The following is a 26,884-nucleotide window of genomic DNA, read 5'->3' as shown; positions in this document are numbered from 1 at the left end:
CCCTGTGAGATGGTCCCTACTGGGTATCTCCAAGGTGAAACCAGGCATCCCCGGCGTATGTGGGGGGCCATTGTAGGGATGAGGCAAGCTAATGCCCAGAGTTGCCGAGTGTGATCCCTGGTTAGAGTAGGCACCAAGGTGAGAATTATCAAGTCCACTGACCCTGGTCCACGACCCTGCCACATCAGGGATAGAACCCTGGTCCCAGGCCATTCTCTGCTTCCAGGTCTACCGCCTCTAACCAGTGAGCCACACCACTCCACACCTATACCCTACCAGCAAATCCTTATGATGATATGGGTCCATCGTAACATCATAGTCACCCTATTTGACTTTGTTATGATTCAATCATATGTTCCTCATATGTTCCTGTTACTCTGCCTTTCTCCACGAGAGGTTTGTTAACTGATTTACCTGAATATTTTAAGGTTTAACGTTGCTTAGTTAAAGCGTTCTGTTTTACGCCAGGATTTTTTCTGTGTGATTGACTCTCCTGCATTTACTTGGTTGTAGAATTATCATTGCTCCGCGCTAAAGCGCTCTGATATCCGCAAGGATCTTGTTCGCGCTCTATAAAACCTTTTTAAAATAAAATAAATAAAATACCTAGAAAATGGCTTACGAAGGATGAAGCTATTAGTAAAGGAGCCTAGAGAAATGCGCCTGTGCCGGACACGATGGATATATTCCCAAAATGCAGTTTTAACAATCCCTTTGGAACTCTGCACGATTGCACAGATTAGAGTTGTTTAATGTCTGGATGTATCATGTTACAACTGCAGAGTGTATTGTCCCTTTGAAAGATGGCCATCCGTTTGGTGACAGCTGTGAGAATGTTGGAGTCCCTGGAAGCAAGGCCACATGGAGGGAGGGTCCAAGCCACAATCTGTACTTGAAACCTTTCTCTTGTGTGCAGAAAAGGGCACATCTGTAGAATATAGTCAAGGCCACTGGAATTTTGCTGCAGGAGAGGACCCAATTATGCAGCAGGGTTGAGTAAATTATGCGGCTAGAAAAGGCAAATTATGCTGCGTAATATGGCACATTTTATAATAGTATTACTTTATTATTTCATAATTTTTCAACTTTGTAACACTGTCTGGGCATTGGTTGCACCTCACAAGTACCAGTTTAACTCCCAAATACAGCAATAAGCAACAGAAAGGTGACCAGTCCAGCTTTGCAAAGGGCCTTCCACTGAGTGGCAACACGTTTTGATACATTTTTAGTAACTTTTGAACTGTTTAAGCTAGAAGCAAATTTGTTTTTGTTAAAATCTGTAGATTATGTGGCAGATGGTGGATTATATGGCAAATGCAGCAAATCTATAATTAAGCAAAGATTGCCGCACAATCACATAATTCCAGTGGCACTGCATATAGTGCATGCATGTTGGTTGCGCTAACCTACTGTAATGGTCTAACTACAGACACATCTGCTACCAATATTGAGACCAGATTGGGGAAGACAAATCTGACCACACTATAGGCCTTAAAAACGCCATGGTATGTCTATGCTATCCCCAGGCTACATCACCCATGATGCACTGTTTGAATGATTTTAGCAATGTGCAGATCCAGCCATGACATCATGAGAATGTGCTGCATACAACACAACCTCGTCTTGGCCTAGTCTACTGATGGCACTAGCGACAGGTAGATAGATATATTGACCATCTCTGTAGTGATCCAGAAGTGTACCCGCATTCATGGCCCTAACACTGTTGCACCTTCAAGATTTATTAAACATGAAGTACCAAGGGCACACTAGGCTTCGCCTTCCCCACTTGACATATGGTAGTAAACATATTTGTATGACAACATTTTCTCTGCCACATTCTATACTAATATAATAAAGAGAGAGCCCAAACCTTTGAGGCGGGTAATCTCAGGAACCACAGCACCAATCACAACACCCAATACAGCGTTGGAAAGGGCAGTTGCAGCAGCAGGACATAGGCTATGCAGACGCCCACCATATACATTTAAAAGGTAAAAGAATCGTGTCAGCAAAGTAGTCCCTTGTGGGCGTGTCTGTGTTGTGCTGTGGGCGTGTGCTGGGGGCGTGACAAACGCTGGGGGCGTGTGGTACGTTCCGCCCTTCATGCCATGTCTCATATTGAGTGCTAATCCCACCCTGCTCCCTTTAGATACCCCTGCACCCCATAATCATAACCTACCCTTACTCCTTAAAACACCCTTAAACACTAACCCATCTTAACCCTATAAATATACCCTGTACCCCAAAACCCAAACCTATCCCTAAACCCTAAAAGTACCCCGAATCCCAAACCTAACCCTGAACCCTATAAATACCCCTGTACCTCAAAACCCAAACCTACCCCTGAACCCTAAAAATACCCCTGTACCCCAAAACCCAAACCTAGCCCTGATCCCTAAAAATATCACTGTACCCCAAAACCCAAACCTGTCCCTGAACCCTTAAAATACCCCTGTACCCCAAAACCCAAACCTACCCATGAACCCTAAAAATACCCCTGTACCCCAAAACCCAAACCTAGCCCTGAACCCTAAAAAGAACCCTGTGCCCCAAAACCCAAACCTACCCCTGAATCCTAAAATACCCCTGTACCCCAAAACCCAAACCTAGCCCTGAACCCTAAAAATACCCCTGTACCCCAAACCCAAACCTAGCCCTGAACCCTTAAAATACCCCTGTACCTCAAAACCCAAACCTACCCCTGAACCCTAAAAATACCCCTATACCCCAAACCCCAAACCTAGCCCTGAACCCTAAAAATACCCCTGTACCCCAAAACCCATACCTATCCCTAAACCCTAAAACTACCCCTGTACCCCATAACCCAAAACTATATCTGAACCCTTAAAATACCCAAACACCCCAGTACCCCAAAACATATACCCCTATACCCATACTTACCTTATCCAAACATAAAAAAAACATGCTTTTTCCATTCATGCATTTACAACGAATTTCGTTGTAAATGTATGCGTGGTAAAAGCATATAAAATGTAATGCCATGCGTTATAATGGCATTGCGGAGTCATGGTACTTTCGTAATGAAAGTATGGGGAGTGATGGTATGCGGAAAGAAAGTTGCGGAATAATGGGTGTTTACCGTCCCCCGGTAAGTACATTGGTGGTACGGCGGCCCACATCTCCAGCAACATACTCAAATTTTTTCACCACCCATTTGAAAAATGCACAGGTCTCTCTCATTGATGGCCAGCACCGACATACACTTTTAGACACTCTGCCCGCCACAAGTTCTAGAATTGCGAACTTTAGAGCTGGGGAGCTACATTCAAATCTCGGCATCATCTCAACATCCTGTGATTCCAGGCAAATCGCTTTGTCTTCCCGTGCCTACCACAAATGAATGTGTTCTTCTATAATGTAAATTGTGCCCATGCCATGTTGTCGAGTTCGCGCTATATAATATTGCAAGGAAAAATAAAGTAGGGAAACTCGAGTTCACACACTACTGAACGCGCACTCTTAAGTGCATCAGCAGTGCACTGTGAATCGGAGCGTTTCACAGGCCTGTCACAGATAAGAAATGCTATCAAAACGAAATCCTACAAAACAATATACTACTGGCCGGCAGCAATTCATACCCGGACAACGTCGGGACGGGCTGCTAGTTTTTAATAAAGGCGCAAACCTGACCATCTTTCTTTTTATGTTGGGTTTCAGCAGAATAGTCTTTCCTCGCCTTTATCTGCTGAATACAGTGAACACAACTACATCATTTGGCCATAAAAGGAAAGACCTCCTAGTACCATTGATGTGGGCTGTTCTTAAGCAGGGTTATTGAATTTAGGAGCTGACATGCTGAGAGAAGTGTGCTTTGGAAAGCCAGGTGGCATGCATGAAGTAGCTTGTGGCAGTTCAGTGGCTGTAAAGTTGAGCCCCTCCTAGGACACAAGTCTTTGGAACAGTCGTGGAATGTGTAGGAAAGATGATCCAGTGACAGATATACATTGGGATAGCCTCTAATGGATTCAGATTCCAGGTAAATGCTTGATAAGGGCAGGATATTGCTGAGAATATAGTCACAGATCATCGCCAGTTGCACAAGGTAAGACGAGTGAGCCCGGCACAGGTCAACTATAATGTAATACATGGATGTGTTGATGAATGAATTAGATGCAGGCAACATGTTCTTCATGAAAGCCAAGGTTCAACGAGGACAGTGCAGGAGTGGGTAGTAATGTGTAAGTCTCAGTGTACTAATAAGATGAAGATCAGCCACACACACAAAGCAGTGAGGTATACACACAGATGAAGGATTTAGTGTTGCATCAGCAGCAGGTTTTAGGAATGTTGGTAGAAACAAGGGGTTAAATAATAATCCATACTTGTAAAGGGCAAACACAACACCCCATAAGGTTTCAAGGCGCTGGGGGTGTTGGAGTGTTTAGTGAGCTATTGCCCAGAGTCACATGATGCTGAGCTGCAGCCGGGGATCCAACCGTGGCTCCCACGCTCTGGAGTCAGCAGCTCTGCCCGCTGCGCCACACCTCTTCCATGAAGCAAAAGAACAAGATTAGCACACTCCTGTCTGTTCAGGCCTCTTAATGTCACCCTTTTCTGCAGATGACCTCAAAACTATGAGTTCATTCACCTTGTGCTGCACGTTGATCAATCATCTCCCCCTACATTGTGCAGGCCATACTTGCTTCCAGCCCTCCAGCCAACTCCACATGCTTTCTCCCACAGTAGCTCTATTGCATAATATGCACAGCCCCCTGTCCCCTCAAATGGCGCAGATTTGAATGATCATGTACATACCCCAAATAATCTCACCCTTAAAAGGAAAACTATTTTCTTTGAGGAACCTCTGAGAGTTTGGCTCAAACAACAAGTCTTTCCAGAAGAAATGCATGTAGTACTTGTGCAACATAGAAAACAAAAATATAGTAAACAAATCAAATGAGCACATTTCTACTGCAAGGAAACAAATCAGTATGTGAAATAAATGGCATTTAAAATGGGGTTTTACGTTTGGTAAAAAAGGAGAGAGAGAGAGCTGCATGTAGCCAGAAAAAAAAGACTGGCTGTAACAGCTGCAAGGGACAGCAGTGCAATTTTTCTTGCAAATGAAGCAAGAAATTACCAGCAGCTTCTTAAAAATGGTCTTAGAACATATATATTTAGTAAATGTGTTGCTCGGTTGCTTTATTATTACACAAACGTGTGTGTCCACATTTGTTATCACCACCCCACATACCTTCATGGGATCCAATTAGCTGTCGACTGAGTATGATGTACTGAGTCTGAACGGTAAACAACAATTACCACAAAACTGTTTCACAAAACGTTACAATGACCGTGCTGTAATTCCGCATACCATTACTCCGCAAGTCGGAACAACGACTTGCGAAGGAAGGAGAGGATTTAAAATCCAACACCTTCCCTACTGTCTGCACAGACTGGAGTTGGAATAGTAAATCATACTATTCCAATATCCAGCGCCACCCCCTCCGCAAGTTGTTGTTATGACTTGCGGGTAATGGTATGTGGAATTACAGTGCGGTCGTTGCAACAACCGCGTTGTGATTCCCTGCGGGGAAAAAGACTGTGTGATAACGAGGTATATTTTGTCTGAACATCAACCCAAAACTTCCATTTGCTTTAAGTATCACTCACGTATTGATTAAAGTACATCCAGGAACTAATTGTTGACTGTGTGTGAGTTTTTGAGGGTTTCATCCATGCATCAGGTGAGTCCGCAAAGGTTGTGTAAGTCTATTTGTTGGTTCCTCTTCTACTTTTACTGAAACCCTAAAGCAGGCCATTGTTCTATGTGAATATAGTCATTTCCAGGGAGTAGCTTGTCCCCCAAGGAAAGCTTAGTGTGAGCAAACTTCAATTTTGCCTACCAGCCACCCTCACATAAATCCATCCAACCTGTACTTGCGTGAGGATAGTGGTACCTCCTAGTGCTTCCAAGCACTGCAACTGCACCTCCACCCGAGCACCACCCTCTGCCCAACCTCTAGCAGCCCCTGTTAAGGGGATCATGTCTGTTGAGTGGGCTCTGTGTGAGAGGGAAGCATCTACTGTTCATGTCCATGTGTTTCTTCTGCTGGGTGTGCGAGGGCAGCCTGGACTGTTGCATGATCACTTAGGGCAGAGTTGGAGGAGAAGGGGCTGAGAGGATGGAGGGGAGCTGCCATAATGGGGATAAGAGTCTAGTAGGGCCTGATAGCTAGTGCTGCAATGTTGCATTTTTAGGCTCTGCCGTATCTGGCAAAATAATGACGCGATGGTTCTTCCATTGCCAATCTCTACTGGCTTTACCTGTCTTTCTAATCCTACCCATGTCTACCTGGTCCTTTTACTCTTTATCCAGAAATAATATCTGTAAGCCTCAGTAGGTTAACCAAGTACCATGTGGATATGTATGTTGTAGTCTCTACTTTTTATTTGTTTTATTTTCTTCTTTTGACATAAAATGTATATATGTGTATGGCCTTTGTGCAAAAGGCAGCTTCTAATACTAAAAGCACCTGTTAGATAAAATGTTAAAAAATGTATTAGTTCAAACCACTGCCTTCCATATGCCCATTAGTGTCTGTGAAAACTGCCTACATTGCACACTATAGTGAACACAGCTCTACAAAGATCTGCACCTTTCCAAATTCACAGTGTGCACATGTCCACATAGTGTTCTCTGTGTGTCTGAATATATGATTCCTGTGTGTCAGTAAACATTGCCTTTGTACCTTTAAGGATTCTCTGTATTACACCATGTGTATCTATTGGGTTGGTTGATATAATATTTATGACCTAAAAAAATACAGACCTAATGGCTTTGCAAACTTGATTATTCTTCGCTGCCAATGGACAAGCTAAGTTTTCTGTTTGAGTGAGAACATTGTTTAAATGACATCTAATTATGTTTTTGGGATAAATATTCATAAATTCAGAGAGGGAAGCTGAGTCCGGGACCGGCTGATGTCTTTTATTTCATTTGCCACTCATGTATCTTGTCAGGGTGCCAGTGGAACCCAGTCTTCACCTTTGTGCTGACAGTAAATGGCAACCTGCAAGAAAATAGAGGGAGGGGCTCAGTAAGAGTTTGGTGGAACAGGAGCACTGCTTCCTGCCCAGCCAAACTTACAGTTATCCCACTCTCCTTGGAGTCTGTGGCCTGAGAGAAGGTTACCATTGGCCAACCAAGGAGAGCCCGGGTCAGCCAACCAGACTCTACTTAAAGTCGATGGTCTTAGAGTAGATTTATATCAGCAAAGCCTCTGCTGACTCTGGCAGCGGAAGCCTTTGACCTCCTAAGGAGATGACAGGTCACAGTGATTTTGTCCTGAGCACTTGATGGCAAGGCAATTGTGAGACATTTTCCATGCCCATGTCCTCTCCCACCTGCATTGAGGGTATGTCTTCAGGACCCTATATACAGTTCTTTATAACTCAATCCTTCCAGGGGTTACCCATTTGACCAGGTGAGGGGCCCTCCCATATGCCATTTCCCCCCTTTTTCCATTCCCAACCATAAGCATACAATAGTCAAAGGGCATCTCCTTCCTTCCCAGTATACTCTGTGGATTGGAACCCTCCAAAATCCTCGATAACTGGACATTTGTACCCATGCGGACGTAACCACTTGACTGCTGTGCCGGCAACTGGATTCTCAGGCCTTGCCAGAATATACTCATATAAGTGCCTCCTTAGTTCAACCCTTTCGCCAAGTGCTGTCTAAATTAAGAAAAGTGGCCAATGCTTTCCTTTGGTCTTCTCTATATCTACAGGGACCTATGAAACCTTCTTAGTACCTGTCCTCAGTAGTCCCTTGAATTTCGTCTGTAACTGCTTAATTCGATACTTCATTCTTTACATTTCTCGTCATCTCTTTCACCCATTAGCAGTGATCATCCAATGTTGTGTTGTTTATGTCCTGATGATGACCTCCAGTCATGAAGGCCGAAACGCCATGGCCTCGCACAAGCTAAATTTGGATTTTGAATTATAACATGATTTTACAAAATGATCTCTTAATTGTACTAATTCATGTATAATTTCGTTAGTTTTTTTGTTCAATACGCTGTAGCATTTTTTTTATTTTTCTCACTTGCTTCACTTGAGACATTTACTATGTTTTCACGAGCACAAAGTGTTCACTCTCAGATTTAGTCCACAACTTAAATAGCATAGTTAATTCTGCATTTTGATTTGTTAGGGTCTTATCTGTACTTCTTTGCTGATAAATGCATCTAACCATGTTCTTGGGACTATTTGCTGTTATTTAATGTATTTATAATTAGGTTATTTCTTAAATTACTTCCCCTCATTGATTCCCGTTGAGACATTGTCGTACGCTGCTAGTATTAGCCAGTTGCAAAAACAACAGTTGATGGACAGAATGCAGAACAATGTTAAACATTCACCCCAGTACAGAGATCTGGGCCTAAATCCATCATTTTTTTGCTCACCGTGCCATTCCACTTTGAACCCAGCAATATGCAAATCAGTCTTGACCCTGTGCCTCATGGAAACAGTCCAGCCAGAACTGCCAGCAAGCTTCTCCCTGGACCGGAAACAGCATTGTGGGACCAGTTTCAGGGTTTCACCCCTCTTCAGCCAGGATAGCTTGATTCCAGTGGCATGGAGAGCACGGGACCCACGTCTGGGCATACCCGTCCCACTCGGGGTGACAAATGCAAAAACAACAGTTATTAGCCAGGTCTCGACTGGGACTTCGGGTGTCTCCTATGGTTGTTAATGCATGTCCTCATGTGAGGCATGGTGAACACTGGCAGGGGAAATTTTGAATGGTCAACACGTGATCAGTGTTTTCTCCTAAATATGTACCATCTTTCTAATGTACATTAGTCGCAAAGCTTCCTGTCTTATCCCTTATCCTTTCAAAGGGCCGCCTAGATCCTAAGAATATCTTTAATGAGTGAGACAGGCTGCCATTTAAAAAAATGCATTCACTCATTCCCTATCAGTCACATCCTGGGCTGCAGAGATATAGGCAAGCATCAAAGAGCTACAAGACATCAAGACTTTTTTCCGCACAGTATATACGAGCACAATAATGTATACATTTTAAGTGAATGATATTATCTATTTAAATCACATCCGCTTCAACATAGACACATGTTTCCAAGTGCATGTTTAATGATCAATCTCAACATACCTTGAAAGGCATATATATAAAAAACAGATGTTGACATTCAATCACTCTGACAAGATCTAAAGTTAGATAGTCTATGTTCCTTCAAATTATGCATAACTTGTTTAGTGTCTCATAAAGAAAAAATGAAGGTGCTTAGGAATGTAAGCTTCTCTTTTCAAAAATCCTAAACCAAGATTCCTTAACTTTCAGAGGCCGTTAAAATGAAAAACAGACATTGCACCCTTTAATACACACATTTTCACTAATCAAATTTCCATGCCTACTCGTGCTTTAGTGGATGACCATAGATCCTTTAAAATGACACTTTCAGGTGTCTAAGCATAAAGTAGTGTGATTAAGGGCTGCCTGTGGTGTGGGACATATTTCTACAGTCTGTCTGACTTTCAGGGGTGTAGCTATTAATATTGCAGCAGGTGCAGTAGCACTGGCGGCTGGGGTTTGAGGGGTTCACTGCACCCCAGTTATGGTTATCTTTTATTAATCCCTCTGAGACCAGGTGATTTATTTTAATTGCTTGCATTAGACCCTTTGAGGCCTTGCTTTTCCACTGCTGGCCTATGCATTTCAGGGACAACCTTCACCTGAAAACCTTTCATGGCACATTATAGCTACAAGCCAAATACTTATATTGCCTGGAGAGGTGACAAAAGCAAAAAGAACAGATGATGGACGGAATGCTGAACAATACAAACATTCACCCCCAGTCAACAGATCTGGGTTTAATTCATTATTTTATGCCCACCACGCCACCCCAGTTTGGACCCCGCCATATTCAAATCAGTCTTGACCCTGCTTCTCATGGGAACAGTCCACCCAAACTGCCAGGCCAGGCCCTCCCTGGACCGGAAACAAGCATGCTAGAATTGGTTTTGGTGTATAACCCCTCATCAGTCAAGTTAGCTCGAATCCATTGGCACAGTGAGTATGGGACCCACGTCTGGGCATGCCCTTCCCGCTTAGGGTGACAAAAGCAAAAAGAACAGATGATGGACAGAATGATGAATAATGCAAACGGTCACAGATCTGTGTTTAATCCATCGTTTTTTGTGCAATTAAGATGCTGCTTGTCCTTAGTCCCCCCTATGTATGTAGGATATGGGAAACAAGAGAGCATTATCAGTGAATATTTGTCTGCTCATATTTACCACACCATCACTATCTGTCTGGTTGCACAAGCATAGTAGGATTCAGGGAAGACACCCTGAATCCCACTACATAAAGCCAGAGTCAATGATGTTTACAACCAGCACCATATTCCACAGCTAAAACAAGTCAACACAACAAAGGAGCCACCCATTCCAGATAGGTTTGGAATGTCCTTCCAATGGGAGCTCTGAAAAATGAGGGTCTGTCCATACCTTTGAGTAATCAGTTTCTTCTAAACATTGGGTAAAAAGCTGAAGATACTACAATGTTTTGCTCATATTCATCAGAGCATTGATGTTACATTACAAGGAGCTGTCAATTATATTAGAATTCTGCTCTCATTTGCCAATGTGCTGCAAAGAGTGTGGTGCATAAAGGTCCAGCCGTTCAGTGGCAGTTTATTTATTTATTTATTCATTCATTGTTTTCTATAGCGTGAACAAGACCCAATCTTGGATGTCAGAGCGCTTTACAGTTTATTTATTTATTTATTTGGTGTTTTATATAGCGCGAACATGACCCAGAGTAGGGTATAAGAGTGCTTTACATTTACATATCAAGAAACAGTTGAGTTACCAGTCAAGGCAACAAACATCAGTAGTTGTACATTGTTTTTGAGAAAAACATTAAGGCTTAATATACAAATGTCCGGTCCACAACTAGGTTAAATTTCTATGAGAATTAGCATTTTCAACAGCAATCAAATTCCGAAGATATTTAGTTGCACAAGGTACCAGAGTGGATGCTCAGGTTGCCAGGACTGGCTATGTTTGTACTCAGGAAAAATGTTCTCTTTGCTCAGGCCTAAGACAGGAGTAAGTCAGCCGATTTTCGTAATAAAATAAGAGCCAGATTCACAAAAGACAGCTCAAGCACATGTAGAGATGTACATCTCCAACTCAATGTATATTTCATGTTTTCCAATTCACAACCATCCCCAGTAGTACTCTGAGACAGCTGTGACATGTTTCCAGCTGTACATATGGGAATGTCATGTCACACATACCATGGCTCCTGTTACCACTGTGCAGAAATTTACATCGACTGGAATTAAGCATGGGCGAATGGGGCCTCCTGTACAAATGCTCATTTCTTTAAATGTTTGCACATTTCTTCACATTGTTTTTTCTTGACGGGGAAAGCATTTTTCTCCATGGCGATAAACCTTCGACACACACCCAATTGTGGGGCTCTTTAAATGCAAATTTCACAAAACGCTGCACAGAGTAAAGTTCTAACTTTCTGTCAAATTTGGGTTCATTATGTTCTGCTGTCTTTTCTGCAGCTGCAACAGAAGCTTCCTATGGGAATTAACATAGGAAATCAATGTTCCCACCATCCTCTTTTTCTTGGACTCTGATTGATTGATCACCTAAACATTTGCAGGAAGGAGCTGTGCTGGATGATTTTTTAATTTTTTTATTTTCTTGAATAATCATAAAACGGAGCCACAGGTTAGTAGGGAAACAAAAAACTCTCTTCCTATGGGAAGTCTGACCTAATTATAGGCATTCCCATACAGTATTTTGTATATATCTATATAAATATGCACATATATACATATATATATATATATATAGATAGATAGATAGATAGATAGATAGATAGATAGATAGATAGATAGATAGATAGATAGACTTACACGTGCACACATGAACACACAGAGAATGGTTTGCTGTTAATTGAAATTCTATTGCAAATGGTATATTGTTCAGGTAAAAATATGTTGCATTTAAAAGTTACACATATTTAAATGTGGTAAATTGAAAAAGTTCTAAGTTAACTTAAAAAAACAAAAAAGTTCAAGACTGCTTCCATAAATGCACATATAAAATAAGTACCAGATTTCTCTGTAGCGCAGTCTGTTAAGGACAATTTTACACCTTATATGTTCTAGGCAATGGATACTTTCACATGGAACCTGATTGACATAGATTTTGCTGTGACTTACTCTTGCAGTACTCCTGGCTTATCTCTTAGTTCCATAAGTAAATCAGTAGTATTTTTGCTTACTCCGAGAATTCAGGAGTAAAATAAGAGTACTACAAAAGTAAGTAACACCTAATCAAGACAAAACCTGTATGAATCTGGGACTTCATAAATAGTCCCTGGTCTCACTTGAAGTCCCTAGAATACATTCAATTGGCATTATGCTGTTACACAGGGCTGCAAAATAAAGAAATATTGAAATAAAACGACAACATAACTTGGTTGGGAAAGGAAGTCAACGTGAATGATGAGAATAATAAAAAGGAATGAACCATTGCCATATACAAAAAACACACACAGAAACTCTGTTTTGCTCTTATCTTTCACATGCACCACAATCCCTCGCATGCTTGTACCCAGGTGGATAACTTCTTTGCTCAATAAAAACATCATAATCATTTCTGCTGATTGGCCCCCATGAAACAAATAGGACATCACGGATGTAACTCCACAGAAAGTGAGAAGTCCAGTTTTTAAGGCAAGTTACAGATATTGCCACTGATTAACAATGATTTTTGTGGCTGTAAATTTCCGTTGCATGCACAAATAGTTTCTTTTATGACTGCAAAACAACATTTGTGGTTCAAAAAGTTGTTTTCTCACTTGTAAAAGGCATGGACCTTGATTCACCAAAATGCAAGGGTTAGCGGAAATTTTATAACTCACACCCTTTGACCTTAATGATATCATAGGTGGTGGCCTCATATGACTCCCATGGGGCACAGGGTCAAGACTGATTTGCATATGGCTGGGTTCAAACTGGAATGGCATGCTGAGCAAAAAACGATGGATTTAGGCCCAGATCTCTGTCCTGGGGTGAATGTATGACATTGTTCTGCATTCTGTCCATCAACTGTTGTTTTTACATTTCTCATATGACACTGAAACATCCCAGAAATTCATGTCACATGATTTTAACTCTGATGACATTAAATTGCTTAAGCCCTTAATAACTGCATGAGTAGTATAACAACAGAGATAAATGTCTGATTTAAATACCACCTGATCGTATAAAGTGGTAGGATGTCATATTTGCCCTGAATTGCAGTGAGGGAGTGAAGCGAGTGAGCCAGAACTCTTCTGGGAGGGGAAGGTGGTGGCTCTCCTGTTGCATAAACTAGATCTGGCTTAGTTCTACAAGGTCTTGCCCAACAACAAAGTGCCAGAACTTAGTTCAGTGTACCAATGCTTGAGCATGAAAGGCCAGATTGTTGTAGCCCCTCACAACCCCACATACTTGTTGTGGTGTCACGCTTTCTGGGTTATTGCCAGTCTTGTAAAGGGATCTGGGATGAATGAATGAATGAAAATACATTTCTACAGCGCGATTGCTGCCCTGGGGCGTCCAAGCGCTAGGGAACCAGAGGGGGATGTAATGAGGCTGACAGAGACCAGGAGGAGGGGGAAGGGGCTGGCATGATTACGGAGATTTGAATAGATGGGTTTTGAGTTGCTTGCGGAAGGAGGCAAGGTTGGGATTAGATCTCAGATGAAGGGGGAGAGAGTTCCAGATTTTTGAGGCGTTGAAGGTGAACATTCTTCCACCTGCTCTAGACCTTTTGATTCTGGGGACTGTTGCCATAAAAGCCTGACTAGAACGTAGTTCACGGCCTGGGTGGTATTGGCTGACTAGGCTGCGCATGATTTTTGGGCCCGAGTCCCAGAAGGCCTGATGGGCGATGCACATTGTTTTAAAGATGACTCTTTTTCGTACTGGTAGCCAGTGAAGGCTGGTCAGTGCCTTTCTGACTGGAGTTCTTCGTGGAATTTGCAGTAGGGTGCGGGCCGCACAGTGCTGCACCAGTTGTAATCTATTTAATGTGTACTCTGGGGCTCCCAGATAAAGGACGTTATTTGAGTCCAGGCGTGATTGAATTATGCCCTGAATAGCTGTTTGTTTAGCCTCCATTGGGAGCAAGGGGAGGACCTTCTTCAATGTCCGGAGAAGTCCAAAGCAGGTGGCGGAGAGCTTTGTGGCCTGGGTGTTGAAGGTAAGATTCCTGTCCAGCCATACCCCCAGGCTTTTGATGCAGTGGTAATTCAAACCCAATTTCGTTCTTTAGAATGACACACACATACTGAAAATGACACTATATATTTAAAAGTGTTTATTTCAACAGTCTCATCCTGTTGCATAGCATATGAGTAATAACCACAAAGAATATAATTGAAGCAGCACTAATGCATGTCACTAACAGCAAGAATAATATGGAAATTTGTAGCGTGTTTGAAATGTTCCTGGCAACTTAACACCATAAAGAACGCTTCTATGTGCCACAATATGAGAGCCTGGAGTAGCTAACTTGCCTCTAGAGTTTCGTGGGATTCAGTGCACTGCAGATCTGTCCACAACAGAGACGCTGTTATTATCAGCTTTGGCCGGGAGATAGTGTTACCTCAGGAGGAAAGTACACATCAGCTGGGCTCAACGCCTCTCCTCTCTGTATTGGCTTTCAGCATAGGAATGGATGATGCAGTCTGGACCTCTTGCAATAACCTGGGGTAAAGACCTCTCTGTTTTAGTGTTCAATTCAGGGGCTCACTGTAGGGTTGACCACTGACTTTGACCCTGCATTGAGGACTTTCCACATAGTCTAAGACATAACAGGTATGAACCAGTATAATGAACGTACATCTATTAAGGCTACATGTTTATTTTTTATATTCACATCAGACCATGAATTGTAGATAGTAAGTAACTTTTAGTAGACTTGTGTTACCATAGGTGTGTATCAGTCATTATTTGGAATATTTGACACTTCACAAGCTCGGGGAAAGATAATGACATGCAATATATGGGCCAAAGGCTGACAAACTAACTCAACATGCTCAAAATGAAGCATGGCTTTGGGCTCTTCTTGAGAAAATGTTGGAAAAATTATGTAAGATAGTGCTTTTTAAAGCCCTATTTTCGTACAAATCTGTTGCAAAACTATAGGCTTTAGAAGGGCACTCATTGAATACTGCGTTCATGGTGTGCTAAGCAGTGGAAACCTGATGCTCCCCAGGAGCTGATCCTATTTGTTTCAAAATGTGTTGTGGGTGCCTCCATATGTCAATAATGTCCTCCATTGTGCAAGGGCCGGCGTTTTGTCCTGGGTGACATCATATGCCATGGATGGCCCTTTAACCCCATCCATGCTTATGACGAGCCCAGCTCGTCATAAAGCACAGTGGAGCTGTGCTCATGACGAGCTGGGCTTGTCATAACGGTCGCGCCCCAGCGCGGCGAATTCCAGGCCAGTGCGGGTGTTCTATTGGAGTGGGTGGAGTCATGACGAGTCCAGCTCGTCATGAGCCCTGCTCCACTGGGCAGCGTGACGAGCTGGACTCGTCATAAGCACCGCAGCCCCTCTCCCCCGAACCGCGGGGCAATTACCCAATGCGCCAAAATTTTGCTTCTAACGCTGGTATGTTAATAATTACTTCATTAGGTTAGGGCAAGAATTTGTCATGGCTGCTACCTTCCCATGTATCATGTTTATCCTCCTTTATGCCTAGAATTACCTCCAATGCGCTAGCACCAGCATTTTGCTAGGGGGGGGCACGGAATGCTAAGAATTTCCTCAACTATGCCAGCATTTGTTACAGGTGCCCCTTATGCCAAGAATTACCTTCAGTAAGCTATATCAGTGGTGTAGCATTTGTACCTAATATTATAAACATTACTTCCAGTGTACCAGTGCAACATTGTGTCACAGGTACCTGTCATGCTGGGAATTGTCTCCAGTATGCCAACACTAGTATTTTGCCCTAAGAGCCTCTATAGGACAAGAATGATCTTCATTATGTTATGACCAATGGCAATCTTGCAAACTTAACACCGTGTTCTCATTCACGTTACCTTACATGCACACACTCACAACTCAGTCTCACTCATTCATTCTCACTCACCTGCAGTCACTCCTTCATTCTCACTCATTAACTTGTACTCACTCTACTCTTCTACTTGCACTCACTTACTGTCATTCATTCTTGCTGTGACTCACCCATACTGTCACACTCACTTGCAATCAAACTTACACTCACTCCAAAATCTCACTTACTCTCATCTTTTCACACTCAGCCTAGCTGAATCTCTCTCACTCACATTCACCTGTAGTTAGCATTTCTCCCACACTCATCTGCATTCTCTCACTCTCACTCATTCTCACTCAGTTACACTCAGCCACTTTCATTCTCACTTATTCTCACTCATTCTCACTCATGCTCTCTGTCCCTTCCTCACTCCTTAATTCTCACTCACTTGTCACCATTACTCTTACTCTTTCTCACAATCATGCTCACTTAAACTCTCTTACCCTTCCTCACTGATTCATTCTCATTCACTTGCAATCATTTTACTCTCACTCATTCTCACTCACTCTGATGTGATCATATTCACACAAAGACACTCAGTCTCACTCATTATTTTACTACATTCCTTGAGTCTTGCTTACTTGCACTCACTCACAAATGCCTACACATACATACGCTCTCTCAGATTTACAAACTCTCACTTGCAGGCATGCACATACCATACATTTAATAGCATTTTATTGCTCCCCTAGGCTGCCAGCAAAGGTTTAGTTCCATCCAATTGTGATGCATTTTCTTTACACTAATAGGGCAGGATGTATTAAACACTTTGATGGTGGCTGTTTATGACTGCAAAATGTTTTTCTTTTTTTTAACAATATAGCCTTTTAGGCGTCAGCACATTTATTCTGACTCCTAAAAGGTTTTGCAACTCCATAACAAATCAATTTTTGGAATGGATATGTTGTATACGTACTTTCCAAATAGGTATTCCATATGAGATGTATGAATGTTTTGTGGCTGAAATCCGGTTGCAAAACATATGAAAAGTTATCAAATCTGGAGTTGTGGTAGTGTTATTTGCAAAAAGGGAAGGCATCCCCTTCAACTTTGCAAATGTTAAAAAAACGTTTGTTGGGACATAGGCAGGTGTTCGGGGGGTCACAGCCACCTCTTAAACAAAGTTTGAAAAAAAGTAAACTTTTATTTTTAAATGCAGTATAGTTTTCTTTAAGGAAAACAGGCTGCCTTTAAAATATATATATATATACTGTACCTTATTTAAAGGCAATCACATCCATGGTGATTGCTAACCCTAGCAGGCCCCAAGTCCTCTGATGAGGAAAACAGAAAAGTGATGGATGTAATGCTTGAATTATTCTTTGCCACTTGTAATTGTTTGGGCATCATCCGAGTTCACCATTGCTTGCCACCTCAAATTAGACCATGCCAAATGCAAATCAGCCTGCTCCAATAAGAACAACCCAGCCTGAGCTACTAATCTAGGTCCTCTCTGAACCAGAACAAAAGCGACCCAGGACTCGTTTCGGCCTCTTAAGACCTCTTCAGTTGGGTGCAGCTTGGTTTCAGTGAGCTTGGAACCCACATCTGGGCACACCCGCGGCATGAAATGCTTGATTTATTCTCAACCACTGGTACTTTCTTGGGCCGCATCCAAGTCCATCATTTTTTGCCCATCATGCCACCTTAGAGTAGACCGAGCCATATGCAAACCGGCTTTGGTCCTGCTCCAGTAGGAATAGTACAGCCCAAACTGAAAATCCAGGTCCACTGTGAAAAAGGAACATGAGGAACGCAAGCCTGCTTTTGGCCTATTTCAGCCTCTTCAGTCAGGTTCAGCTTGGCTCCAGTGGAACAATCACTACGAGACCTACATCTGGGCCTACCCGTTGCAGTTAGGATGTCACACTGAGGAATTAAAAAGAGTGATGGATGGATGTGAATTAATTTCAGCTACTGATAATTACAGAGGGCCTCATTCCATTACATTGTTTTTGTGCCCACCATGCCACAAAAGAGATGGTCCAGCAATATGTAAATCATACTTGGTCCTGCTGCAAAAGAACAGTCCTGACTGAACTGCCAATCCAGGTCTTTTCACTGGTTTTGGCCTACTTGTGCCTCTTCAGTCTGGTGCAAGTTAGTTCAGTGGCACAGTGAGCATGGGACCTATGTCTGGGCATACTTTTCGCACTGAGGAATAGAAAACAGTACACCAAGTGTGACGGGTATGCCTAAATGTGGGTCCCTTGCTCACTGAGCCACAGTACTCAAGCTGTACCTCACTAATGAGATCTAATTAGGTCAAAACAGTCTGAGGATTATTTTGTTCCCATTTGGAGGGGATCTACCCTGGCAGTTCTGGTTGGACAATTTGTATTGAAGCAGGCCCAAGACTGATTGACCTAAGATGGGTCTCTGTCTAAAAAGATACAGTGGGTGAAAAAATATTTTCTCAAATTCAATCATTCCTTCCATCATCTTGTTTTTTAGCGCCATCATTGGGATGGCCACCATCCAGAGTATGTTGCAATTTGTGACCTACCTCATAAATATTCATAAAGCAGGTAAGATTGTAATTCACTCTGAATCAGAATTTTTCAAACAGGCTTATTAGTACATAGGTCAGTTTGTGAAACTATTTACTGAATGAAAATCGTAAGCACATTTTATGACCAGTTTTTAGTACATTGGGCCCATAGTGAACAGCAGAGTATTACTTAAGTTTTTTAATAAAATTTTGCAGTACAAAAGGAGGGTGGAGTCCCGTCACGCATAAAGCTGGGCCATCCGTTTTCTTTTTGGCACTTATTTTGCGATCTCTAATTCCAGTGGTCCCAAGGGACAAGCCAGGGATCAGAACAGCGACACCCAAATGACGTCCATTGCAAAAGGATTTATCGCCTGATGGTCAAAGGTATTTTGCAGTCACAATACCTGTGAATCACAAACTCACAGAACTTGAAACAGCAAAATACCTTTTTCCTATTCACAATGCCCTTTCATATGTTGGTAAATTCTTTTCAACCTGTAAAATGGCTTTGCAAACCTGTCTGAATAGAGAGTGGCATAAAAGCAGAGCCCCCCTCCTATTTGTGACTCAGAAAGGAAGGTTTCAATGATTTGTAACCACAATTATTTCCAACTATTGTTAAAGATCAATTCAAAATGGTCAGACGATTTCAGTAGATGTTTCCTAAGTTAAATTTGCCCGGCGTAAAACGCCTCTAATACCATAAGAAGTTATTCAATAAAGAGGCAGGCGCTGGAGACAGGAAGACAGGAAACGAGTTTATTCCGTCGGAGTGGAACACATCAGATCAGACAACAAGGTATCGTCTCGAGGTGCTCTCTCAACCTCCCTGAGACCTGGTCTTTTATACACTGGTTTAAGACATGTGAACGTCCTTTATTACAACAGGGACATTGTGAAGTATGAGAACGACATCACCGGCACCCCCCCAGTTCCGGCCCATTCCAACACATGACAACAGTAGAGGCCCTCTCCCCTCATATGATTGGAAGGGGCTATCACGCAGCTGAGTGTTCTGCCGATTCCTTTGGAATGTGTGCGCCTGATCGAATCTCAGGGGATGGGGAGGTCGTGATCAATAGTGGCTCCTTTCAGGAAAGGCGAGTGAATACAGTAATGGGCAATAAACTGTATCCTCGGGCTAAAGGATGACCAGCGGTTCGTACAGGCAGTCGGGCTCAGAGGAAGGGGTCATCAAAGGAGGGGTATTCATGGACGGAAAGGAGGTGTTGGTCAGGCGCGGGGTGTGATTCCCTGGGACGGAGTCATGGGGGGGGGTTTCATGGCTTGTGCATGTGAGCGCGGGGGCAGCCAGGGTGCGCGGGGAAGGCTTGCAAGGTTCAGGGAAGTGTGCTGACGGGCGATCGTGAACAGGGAGACCATGGTACCTAAAATGGCTGTCGTGTATACTCATACGTGAGTCTGCAAGATGGCGTAGATAATGTTTAGTACACGAACTAAAATTCCACAGTCCTCCCTTTAACATGTCTCGCCAGCTTGTCAGTTCGGATCGATCCCCATGAGACCACGCACCTCTATCTCATATAGGGGACTCATGTGCTCAGGTTTAAAGTTCAAAGTCTTTGGGCACATACAGTTGGAAATGAGTGCACATAAAGATGGTAAACATTGAATACCTAAGCAACACCCACACAGTATCATGATTGGTATCAATAAAAACTTGAACAATCTCCACCCCCAGCTCTTCAAAGTGTCCCAGAACCAGCCTCCAAGCGACCATCCTTCCTGCTCCTGGTGAACCTCCGAGGACAGTCTGTGGAGGTGTTTGATTGCTTTGTAGACTGAAGGTGAGTTATCTGGCACGTAGGTGCAACAGCTGGAGCCGATGATGCGGCATGCACCTCCGCGGTCGGCCAGAACCACATCTAGAACAAGACGGTTTTGGAGAGCCACCAGGCGGACGGCCTGAAGCTCAGCCGTGTTGTTAGCAAGGATGCCAGCGGTGATGTTAATGGTTGTTTCTAATGCCTGAGTCAGGTGTCGGATAGCGCGGCTATTTGCCATTGGTCCCCACAGAGGAACAAGTCCCTTTGCTGCATCCAGGAACTGTGCTCCGGTGGAGTCGGCTTGTTCAACATCTCCGGCGCGCTTTTGCCGGTGGTGGTTGGCTGGAGCCACATACGTGGGAGGAAGAATGAAGGCGATGTAGCACGTACCCCTCCAGCCTCTTGGGAGCCAAGTGTAAGCTTTGGTGCCACAAACAAAGTACATATTCGGGGAAGCAACAAAGGAGGGGGGGTCAGCTGAGACCAATGTTTTGGTGATGCGACAAGAACTGTGACCCACCAGCTGCGTTCCTTGTCCTTCGAGGCATATGAGTCCTGTGACATTGATGACAGACAGGGCCACGGTCAGGGTGGCAGCCGTTTGTTTCCGCAGGTGGGAGAAGGTGGGTCTGGCTGGATTGTGGAGCACTTGCATTTCGACCCTTTCTTTGGCAGGGATGTTCGTAAGGAAGGTTGAACCCGAAATTGCAGGACAAAAGGGCTTTCCTGTCTTGTTCAGCCAGAACCCATAGTAGAAGTGTGACACGGTCTGACCAGAAGTGGCGTTGTCCTAGTGGCTTTCCTGCATGAGGATCAACCAGGCGAGGCAGGAGCCGTGAACTGAGAAAGGAGAAGGGATGAAGGGGATGGAGTGTCCGGTAGCATGTGGGAGCAACCCACAGATCCAGCAGTTCGTGGCATTTGCAGCAAGGTTGTGCTGGTGCAACAGTTGTACGAAGGAATTGTTCCAGAACTCCCTACGCCTTTCTCGGAGCTGAGGTGAAAGGGTGATCAGGTGGTGTTCTTTCGTGGTTGGCTGGACAGTGGTTGGCAACATCTGGTGAGCGGGTGTGCTTTCCTCCAAGATCCAGAAGGAAGTCATGAGGAGGAGGCAAAAGAGGAAGACAATGAAGAAAGCGATTGTCTTTGATTTGTGCAAATTGTCAGTCTTTGGGTTCCTGTAGTGGGTACTTCCTGTTGCTTCCGACGTCTTCTTATCTGGCGCTTCCATCATCTTCTTATCTGGCGCTTCCATCATCTTCATCTTCAAGGTGCTCGGTAGTGGGCAGAACCACAGACTTTGTTTAGCTTCTCTCCGGGTAACCCTTGGTTGCTTTGGGTCACCTTTCTGAGATTTTTAACTTAGTCAGTGGCCTACTTAGCCGAAGCTCCCTCCTTTCGACGCAGGAAATACCCTTCTCGAGATGGCACAGTGGGATCAGAGTGTTTTGCAAGTTCAAGTGCCTCAGTATCAGGATAGCAGTTCAGTGATGGTCGGTCTTTGTTCAGGAGCTCTTCTTGGGTGCTGACGTTGTCTGTCGTGGCCAGGGTCGAGGAAACCTTCTTGCAGTGGTGCGCATGTAGCCAGTTCTTTTTCCCCTCCACTCGAAGAGCCGTCCGAGTGGTGATCAGTACTTGCCAGGGGCCCGTCCACCGGGGTTCCAGACTCTTCGCTCGTTGGAAGTTCCGGATTAGGATGTAGTCCCCCGGTTGGATATCGTGACCGGGACCCCTGGAAGCATCGGGGATGGCCTGCTGCACCTGTTGATGAATGACAGACAACGTTTTAGTTAATTTGCATAAATAATCTGATAGCAGGACGTCGGGGACGTCGTGAATGGAGGTCGGTTTGGGGGCAGTCCAGAGGTTCATAGGCCGCCCAAACACAACTTCGTAGGGGGTCAAGTGGTGCTTAGTGGGAGTGGAGCGCATCGATAGTAAGGCCAGTGGAAGGGCATCTGGCCACTTAAGTCCTGTGGTGGCCACTATTTTTGACAGTTTCAGTTTCAGTGTAGCGTTGTGTCGTTCAACCAGGCCAGCGGATTGGGGGTGGAAGACCGCATGGAACCTTTGTTTTACCCCCAACCCCTTCAGGATTAGCTGGATAACTTCAGCTATGAAGTGGGGGCCATTGTCGCTCCATAAAATTCGACAAAGGCCGTAGCGAGGGAAAAACTCTTTCAGTAGTACTTTGGCAGTAGTCATGGCAGTGTTATCACGGGTCGGATAGGCTTCCACCCATTTGCTGAAGGCACATACAATGACTAAAACGTACTTCAAGCCTTGGCATCTCTCCAGCTGGATGTAATCCATCTGGAGGACCTCAAAGGGGTGGTCGGGGATCCCAAACCCTCCCCGGGGTACCACAGTTCCTTTCCCGGGGTTGTGTTGTAAGCAGATAAGGCACTGCTGGACTAGGCGTCTTGTTGTTGTGCCAAACTTTGGAAATGAGTTCAATCATGGGGGCAGAGCCTATGTGTGCAGGGGAATGTGCCATTGTCAGTATGGGGATCAACTATGCATCAGGCAGCAACCATTTGTTCGTGTCTTTTGTTCGCCAGCAGCCTTCATCGTCCCTTAGACCCACCCGTGCCCACTCAGTCAATTCGTGTGGTGTGCTGGCCGATTGGATGTCCCTGATCGTTTCCCTAGCGTCAGTCCATTTTTCTGCTTGTGACCTGGTCACATACATGCGTGTTGTTGTCCTATTCTCAGCTGTGGTTCGAGCAGTGATGTCGGCTAGTGCGTTTCCCTGTCCAACTAAATCTGTTACCTTCTTGTGTGCCTGGCATTTGATTACTGCTAATCGTTTGGGGAGAAGAACTGCTTCAATCAGGGCGGAGACTAAATCTCCGTGGAGGATGGGTGTACCGTGGGACGTCGGGAATCCCCTTTCCCTCCACAGGAGCCCAAAATGATGAACCACCCCGAAGGCGTACTGGCTGTCCGTGTAAATGTTTGCCGTGGCTCCTGCTGCTATGATACATGCTCGTGTGAGGGCAATTAGTTCTGCTGCCTGTGCGGATCGTTGTGTGATGCGAGCGGTTTCAACTACTGTTCGAGCTGTCGTCACCGCATAGGCAGCAGAAGTGGTGCCGTCTGGGAGTTTGATACAAGAGCCATCTACCCATAGTTCTCCATCAGGATCTGTAAAAGCAATGTCTCGGAGGTCAACTCTACTCCTGGTCTGTTCGTCCGTGAGGGTCACACAGTCGTGTATAGGGGGCACATCGGGGTCATTTTTGGGCAAGGGTAACAGTGTAGCAGGGTTCAATGTCGTGCATCTCTTCAGGGTGATGTGGGGTGCAAGTAGAGTCAATTCGTACCCTGTTAGTCGTGCGCTAGTCAGATGTTGAGTCTTAGTCTGGTTCAAAAGGGTGTCAACTGCATGGGGTACTAATACCGTGAGGGAGTTTGAAAGCACAATTCCCTCACTCTGGCGGATAGAGACAGCAGCAGCGGCTACTGCTCGAAGGCAGGTAGGTAGAGCTCTGGCGACTGGATCAAGAGTGGCAGAGAAGTAGGCACAAGGGCGTTGTTTGGTGCCGATGGGCTGAGTTAGAACAGACAATGCGCATCCCTCCCTTTCGTGAGTGAAGAGGGAGAAGGGCTTGGAGTAATCTGGTGTTCCTAGAACGGGTGCCGAGCAAAGGGCATCCCGCAACTCCTTAAAGGATGCTTGGCATTCGGGAGTCCAAGGGAGTGGGAACGGAACATCTTTGGCCAACAGGGAAAGTAGGGGTTTTATAATGAGACTGAAATTTGGTAACCATTGTCGGCAGAAAGAAGTAAGGCCCACTAATGAACGGACTTGCTTCTGCGTTTTTGGAATGGGGGTGTCTAGGATGGTTTGGATTCGGTCGGGCGTAAGTTTCCTCCCTTCTTTGGACAGGAGGTGGCCTAGGTATGTTACTTGGGGCTGACAGAACTGCAGTTTCTTTTTGGAGACTTTGTGGCCATTCTCCGCAAGAAAGTGCAAGAGTTGGATAGTGGCTGTGATTGCAAGTGGAGTGGTGTCGGCCGCCAAAAGGATATCGTCAACATATTGGATTAACACCACTCCATCTGGTAGCTGGACAGCGTCCAGCTGTCTTTTGAGGGCCTGGCTGTAAATGCTGGGACTTTCAGTGTAGCCCTGGGGAGCTCTACAAAATCGGTACGAACGGTTTTTTAAAGTGAAGCCGAAGAGATAACGGCTGTCTGGATGGATGGGGATAGAGAAAAATGCATTTTTAAGATCAATAACGGTGAAGGTGGTGGCAGTGGACGGGATGAGAGTCAGAATGGTGGCGATGTCTGAGACTACGGGGTACTGTGGCACCACCACTTTGTTGATTTCTCGCAGGTCGATGATGAAGCGGTATGCTTTCTCATCTCCCTCACCTTGTTTCTTGACAATGGGTAGGATAGGGCTATTGCAGACATTACTAACCACTTCCTCTACCACTCCTGCGTCTACCAAGGACTGAATAATTGCTACCAATGCCTTCTCGCCTTCGGGCGATATCCGGTACTGTGGGAGTTTCGGGAGTATTGCATCTGGTCGAACAGTTATGTGTACAGGATCGATCATCATTCGTCCTACATCCGAGTCGTTTCTGGCCCATAGGTACAAGGGTAGGGTATCGAGCAAGGATAGGTCAGCATCTGTTATGGCGTACATATGTCGTGCGGGGTAGGGTCTGGACATGCTCGGGTTGTCGTACAGGATGACTCGGACTCCATCCGGGGAACACCTAATAGTAGCTCGGAAATGTTTCAGTAAATCAATACCCATAATGGCGTCAGGGGAGTTGGAGGAGAGCAGAAATGTTGTGTCAGTGGGATTGTTTCCTAGGTCAAAGGAGATAGGTACAGACAGGGGATTAGTGGAGGGCGTTCCATCGAAACCTATCGAGGTAATGTGTGAGCCAGACAAGGGTGCCCTTGGAATCAGTCGCTTTGATAATACACTACGTGTCGCTCCAGTGTCTACCAAAAATGGAGACTTTGTACCCAGGACCTTAGCAGTGACGTAAGGACCTTGCTGGTCAACACAGAGCTCGACTGGATCCCTCCCTTGCCCCTGGCAGTCCTATGCAGAGTCGTGAGCATTGTTGCCGTTGGACTGTTGGCACTGATTCTGTCGGGGGCGGTCAAATGTGTTTGGTCTGTCAGATCGGTCATTGGTGGTGTCGCGGGTCTGCCCTCGTCCTTGCCCTCCAGTTTTGGAGCCGTTGGTCATGTCCCTTGTTTCTTTATTTCTAATCATTTCCCGAAGGGCCAGGCATTGAGATTTCCAATGCCCAAATTCTTTGCAAAATGCACACTGGTTCTCATCGAGGTCGGTTCGTGGAGCGCCAGGTGTGGGGTTGCGGTCTCTAGGGGCCGAATTCCTAGGGGCATTCGACTGGTAGTTCCCCCTATACCGTTCCCTTCCTGTAGTCACTCCCTGCAATTGAGCAATCATTACTCGTTCCTTTAAGTCCTTTTTCTTTTTCTCAGTTGCCCTTTCGTTCTCGTTCTTTTGGCGCTCGTAATACTGAGCCATCTGAAGGATAGCTGCAGGTTTAGAGGCTCCCCAACTACTCTCGCTAGTCTGTAACTTTTGGGAGACCTCTTGCGTTAGCCCCTTTACGTAGTTTTGCACGAATAGGTGTTGTCCGGTTGCGGTGGTCATATCTTGGCCACTGTAGTCGGAGAACACTGTTTCGAATCGTGAGAAGTATTCTGATACATCTTCCTGAGGTTTCTGGCGACAAGCCGTGACTATCGACCAGTCTACCTTCTTTTCTGGGATCAACGTCTTTAGCTTCTGCACTATTTTGTCGGGGAGTTCCAGTATGTCTTTTACAGGTTTCTTTCCGGGCTCTCGCTGCCTATCTAGGTCATCGAGTTGTTTCCAGGTGTGTCCGAACAGGTCCGTGTGGTCGGCTTTCCGGATTTGCTTCCACACATCAGCCGGCAGACACAACCCGAAAAACAAATCCATGTCCGCTAGAGTCATTATGGTTGAGCCCAAAGCTGTGCCTAGTTCTGTATAAAATGCTGTAGGGTTTTTTCGTAAATCGGGCAGGGTTTGCCTAAAAGTTAAAATATCTTGCCGATCCCATGGTTGGTAAAACCAGTTGTACACAACCCTCCCTTTTGCATCTGCATGGTTGATATCATCGTTTGTTCCCTGACCTCTTGGGGGAACCCAATAGGGGGCAGCTTCTCTGATAGGCATCATCGTGTTGGCTGCTTCTAATGAGGGCTCAATCGTCTCAGGGACTGTGATCTTGACCTCTGGTTTCTGTTCCGCGAGGTGGCGGAAGACCTCAAGCGTTTGCATGAAGAGGTCCGTCACATCGCTCTCAGTTCCATCTCCAACATCGACCCTTCTATATAGAGCCGTCAATTTTGTTGGACCCTTATTCTGGTACCTATCCTCATATGCGTTCAGGGTGTGATAGCTGAACCGTAAAATGAAATGCCGTCTATGAC

This window comes from Lissotriton helveticus, chromosome 11 (genome assembly GCF_964261635.1).
Source record: "Lissotriton helveticus chromosome 11, aLisHel1.1, whole genome shotgun sequence".
NCBI classification, from domain to species: Eukaryota; Metazoa; Chordata; class Amphibia; order Caudata; family Salamandridae; genus Lissotriton; species Lissotriton helveticus.
The sequence above is the reverse complement of the archived record's forward strand: the minus strand, read 5'-3'. Positions refer to the sequence as shown.